The following is a 6,000-nucleotide window of genomic DNA, read 5'->3' on the forward strand; positions in this document are numbered from 1 at the left end:
CATGTGATAGGCCCATCAAATGATGTTATAAGGTCTAAAATCACCAGTGTGCAATGCTGAAATCATGTCATGTGGTCATGCAAAGGAGATTGAAAAGTGAATGTGAAATCCATCCAAATGAACCTTTGAAAAGAACGCATGTGCAAGTCCTTCATTTCTTGGCCAAATAAGATGACATTGGACTTTTTGGAAAGTTTATATCAAGGGGAACAACTTTAATGTTGAACACGTTTCTATTTGAAGCTTGAATCATGATGAATTTTTAGGTAGAAGTTTGGAAAATCAAACATGTTTGAAAATTTTCTAAGTACCAAGTCAAATGTTCACTTCTTCCACCTTGAATAGCTTTTGCTACGGGCTTCAAATAGAAAATGATCCTTCATAAAAGTTATACCTATTTCAAACCTATTCAATTTGGTCATAAATTTGACCTCATTTGGATTTGGAACAAAGGACTTATGCATTTTAGAAGTTGAGGAAAATCGCTTGTTCAATGGTAGTGGCCCAAAATGACCTATAATGTTTCCTCTTGGCACATGAATTTGCAAGTTGAATTTGAACTTATTACAAGAATAAATGTTGGATAGTACATCTTGAATTTGATCATGAAACTTGAACTTCTTTCATCTCATAAAAATTGAGTAAGTTATGGTCCTTGGAAGTTGACCTCCTAACTAGGGTTCAAACAAAATGACCTATAATCTTTCACCATACAAAATGACTTTAAAAGCAAAACTAGCTTTTGACTTCAACATTAAAGTTGTTTAAAATATCATAAGGAGTAATGTTTATTTTGGAATAATTTTCATATGACGAAAAGTGTAGGAGATAGGGTCTAGGGAACCTCAGTTTTGACCAGTTGACTTTCTCTAGTCAACCACCATGAACCATCTTGCAAACTTGAAATTTTCTTCATATTTTGGAATCATGGAGGATAATATATGTATAATATGAGTTAATATGAATTATCCCTTGAAATATTTGATCAAGTGATGAAGAAACTTATTGAGGAAGTCACATAATATACCCAGATGAATTAGGGCTTCCAAGGTAAACAAGCTTCAAACTCTTGATGATTTCTTGATCAAAATGATATGTGAATATCATGGGGATCCACATATGATGTCTAGAGTCAATTTGAACCATCTCTTTATTAGTCACCTTGCATTGAGGGTCTCTAACCCTAGATATGAGCTTGATGGAGCATGGGTGAACACACACACTACCTACAAAAGCAACAAACTATACATTGACATATTTTTGGTATTTTGGTTAGTAAACAATGAAAAAAAAGTATGATACAATCAAATGTGCTTGGTGATCTCTCCCAATTAAAACCCAATGAATGAGGGGTAAGGAGGATGACAAGGTGTGATCCCAAGGCCAATGCATATGATGAGATAGCATGAGGGATATTAGGGTCAAAATTGGGGTCTTACACCTTTCATGATCCATCATCTACCTTCAATCATAAACCCCTCACCCCAGTGACACACTATTTCTTTGAAATCAAATACACTTCCTTTGGAATTCAATATATACCCTTTTAGGATGATATAACGGCAGTCCGTATTTGTACCTAGAGTTGTTTGGCTCGTACCCAAACATTTAATTCCTTCTTTTGGCTAAGACGTTGTTTCCCTCTAAGGTACAAATTCCATTTCTCTTATGGATTCCAATATACCTTTACCTTTGGTTTCTAAGTATACATATTCAGTAACTTGTTATCAAAACCCCAATTCTTTGACTTTGGTCATTCATTCCATTCATCTCCATGGTGAATTCATATATTACCTTCATTCACTCCATGTGATATACCTTATTCTTTGAGCCATTTACACTATCTCTTTATGCTCTATCTTGTGTCAGCCTATGAACCAAGAGTTGTTTAGCTCATACCCTGACACTTAATTCCTTGTTTTTTACTATACCATATAGTGGCAAACGCTTCCGGCTAGTCCACATATCGGTCAATGCCAGTTTTACTCTTGGATTCATATTTTCACCCCTTTTGGAGTTCAAATCAGATTATCCTTTGGTTCCGACCATACCTTTATCACAATTCTTTTCACCTCCAACCACTAGTTCTATTAACTACGGAGCTCTGAATTCCTTATTGCACCATGAGGATACGTAGGCATGAGAGTCATAATCCTCACCGAGCACTTTATCTATTTTCTTTCCTTTTCCCCTCATTTTGTTGTGAGTAATCTTTAGATATTACACCCATTCGAGCAAGAACAATCAAAATGGTTTCCATGGAGTATCACGGATGTTAGGGTGCTAATACCTTCCCCTTGCATAATCGACTTCCTTACCCAGCATATCTCTTTTCCCCGGGTTTTATCGATGTTTTCCCTTTCCTTCGAGAATAAATAAAGTTCGATGTCGACTCTGTTGTATGTTTGAGCATGTGATGTGTTCGGGTATATTTCTGCTTGCTTCAGTTGGCGACTCTGTTGGGGATATGCTTCTTGGAGCATTTCCTAGTCACTAAAAGGAGTCGAGCCTAGTTTTGATTGCTTCTTTGTTTGCTTGGGTGTTTACCTTCATTGCTTTACTCGCTTTATTTATCGCATTATTTATTTCTTTAAATATTTTTTTTATACGTGGATATTATTTGTTATACTTTCTATTGGGTTAGGGTTGATGCTACATGAATGAAGCTATATACCCGAGCTTAGTATCCACACAAGATAGATTCGTGGATAATCGTGTACAGCTGTGTTTTGCATGTTGGGATGTCACAAGAACCACACCCAGACTAGATTCACTTGAAAGTACTTTTGTCATGTGATAATTCACTACGACAGGGTATTTTTATTTTGAGTCGATGACCCTGGGGGCCCTTATAGGGACTACCTTTTGGAGACTAGAAACTACCTGTGACGGGGATATTTTTTTTTTTGCAGGAAACCATAGACTCTACATACCCTATTCTCATGGACGTCGGGCTTTTGATCCTGCATCAGGCAGTATACACAGATTATCCGGATCATTGGTGTTGTTAACCTATGTTATTGCATTATTGTACATATGTCAGAGCTTTAAACCTGGGTTGCTATACCATTAGAACTTTGAATCTATGGATGCGACATAATTATTTACATTCCATCCCTAACATATGCACTCATTCATTTGCATGTCATGCATGTTAACCAGAAAACTCACCTTATTCATTCCTCCGTCAGAAAGACAACGATTCGTTGACACTGATCATCAAATAATCATGGAAAGGGTAAGAGCATTGACAGAGTTGACTTGGTCTTGGGGTTATTCTTAAATAGCATGACAACAAACTTTCCAAATCAGGTTGTGACTGAGCAAGCTGAAGACAGTCTGAACAAGGGTAACAAACAGAAGGTGACTGCATGCATTCTACCACTTCCTCCTCAAGAATAGTGATTACTACCACATCAGAGGCCTGCTCAAAGCAACCAGAAACTCAAGCAGAAACAAATTTTCCAAAAGAACAACAATCAGGAAGGGAGAAGTCCTCACAATGATCTGATTCCCATGTCTTATGCACATTTGCTACCTATACTGGTTAATGTTGGGGAAATTGTGCCTAAACAAATCGATCCGGGTAGGTTTCCCTACAGTCGTAAGCATGACCCTCATGCCATATGTGGATATCATGTCGGGCATGTAGGGCATTCCTTAGAGAATTGTTACCCTTTTAAGACCAAAGTTCAAGAGCTCATTAATCATAAGTTGGTATGCTTTACACCTGTGACTACTTAGGAACCTACTGAGAAGAGGTTTGAATACAAGGGTCCTCCGATTCATGTGCAAGTTCCTCCACATGTGGTTCAATATGCTATGGAGTATCTAAATCAAGTACACCACCCTGGAATATTGTTGGTATATCCCGGGGCATCATCTTCTACTGTTGTTGCACCTCAGTACGCCTATACTAGGGAACCCTATGTCCCATTCGGAGTTCATTATGGTCATACTCTTAATCAAATAATAAATCATGGCTTGGTTCACTCTGCTCAGATGTTCCCACTAATGGCTACTCCTCATATTCATCCTCAGTTGCAAGCACCTTTGGTGCCTATGCCGTATGTCATACCCCAAAATTTGCCTGTTAATTTTTATGATAAATTGATTAATGCATGGCATTCATTTCACATTTGCATTCATTCATTAGCATACATTCTCATATAAATTATAAATTTTAATTTATTTATTATGTGATACAAATATAAAAAATAATAATAATTTTGGTTATCTGTATGATATAAATAAATTATATATATATAAATAAAATAGTTTTAATTTAATGATAAATAAAAATAGATTTGAATTTTAATTGTATAATTAAAATTTTAAATTAATTTTATTTGTTAAAGCTCATTAAATTATAATAACTATTTTTTATAATTTAGTGACTCATGTTCCATTTCTTCATTATTTATAAATAGTATTTATTTAGTAATTCACGTTTTTTACTTAATAAAATTTATTTATAAGAGTAACATTTTTTTAAGCCCATAAATTATAAAATAATTTTGGTTGATATAAGTAAGAATAATTTTAATTTTGTTTTTAAATGATGAAAGTAAAAATAGAAATAGGTTTAAATTTTAATTCAATTATGTAACTAAAATTTAAATTAATTTTTATTTAAATTATTCATTATTTATAATAATATTTGTATTTAATAAATATTTAGCAAGGTTAAACCCTAACTCTCCTAAAGTATAGGAAGAGATCCAAATATTTAGGAAAGTTAAACCCTAACTCTCCTAAAGTATAGGAAGGGATCCAAATATTTAGCAAGGTTAAACCCTAAAGTATAGGAAGGGATTCAAATATTTAGCAAGGTTAAACCCTAATCCACACCATTATAAATACTTCATATGGCTGTAGCGAGAGAGAGGAGGACGAAAAAGAGGGACGAAAAAGAGGAGACGGAAAAGAGGAGAGGTACAGCAGAAGAAGATACACAAGGCAAGGCAGAAGCAAGAAGATTCACGGGCAGGGAAAAGAGAAGCAACCATAAAGCATTCATAGCCTGAATAAGAACAACACACATACAGTGAGCAAGCTAGAAGAATCAAATCCCCAGTAAGTGTTTATTATGGAATTTGCATCCATCATGATTACCTTGCAATACTCCTTAATTCGTGCATGAATAATATTGGTTTAATATATATATATTGAGATGATGTATTCATGGTTTGGTGGATGTTGATATTGCTTTATTCAAGTATGCATCTGTTCTTGATATGTCATAGCATGTTGGAGAAATTATGTTTGCATGATTAAAGAATTATATCTGTCATTTAATTATTATTATTATATGAGTGTTGTTTCTAGCATGATTATGTTTATTTCACATGCTGTTATTAAATAATAATGATGATGATGATATAATGGTGATAATATAAATCATTGGTTGTCTCTAACATGTATGTGTAAGGTTTATTTTATCATTATCACTTGCAGTAAAGAGAACTAATACATGAGTAAAATAATATAAGCTTCTTGATTTGTGCATGGCTATTTTTATTATTGCATGATGATTACATATGATCTTATTTTATGTGTGTGGTTTGATATAAGATGAAGTTACAGGTTTGTTGTATTCACATGAAAGAAACAGCATGAGAAAAAATAAAGTAGCTTACCGTAAGAGAGAAAGCTGTAACATGCATGGTGGTGTTGTGTCAAAATGGAAAAATCCATGTAGAATTAATATATATTTTAATGAAGGCGAATAAATAATGAATAGACCAATATGGCTCGTTGGTAGCTCCCCCCCTCACTGCAACGTAGAGGTCCTGGGTTCGAGCCCCCAGGACCTATTTTTTAGCTTTTCAGTGTTTTTACTATGTTTACTCCCTTTCCACTATAATTAATCACCTGTTATGCTAATAGGATTGCATGGAAAGATAAATAATCGAACTTAGATAAATTAATTCAAGATAATATATCATTTCCACACTTGCACCTCTAGGGTAACCCTCTCTTTGTTGCCTTACGATATTA

The sequence above is a fragment of the Lathyrus oleraceus genome, chromosome 6 (genome assembly GCF_024323335.1).
Source record: "Lathyrus oleraceus cultivar Zhongwan6 chromosome 6, CAAS_Psat_ZW6_1.0, whole genome shotgun sequence".
Lineage (NCBI taxonomy): Eukaryota > Viridiplantae > Streptophyta > Magnoliopsida > Fabales > Fabaceae > Lathyrus > Lathyrus oleraceus.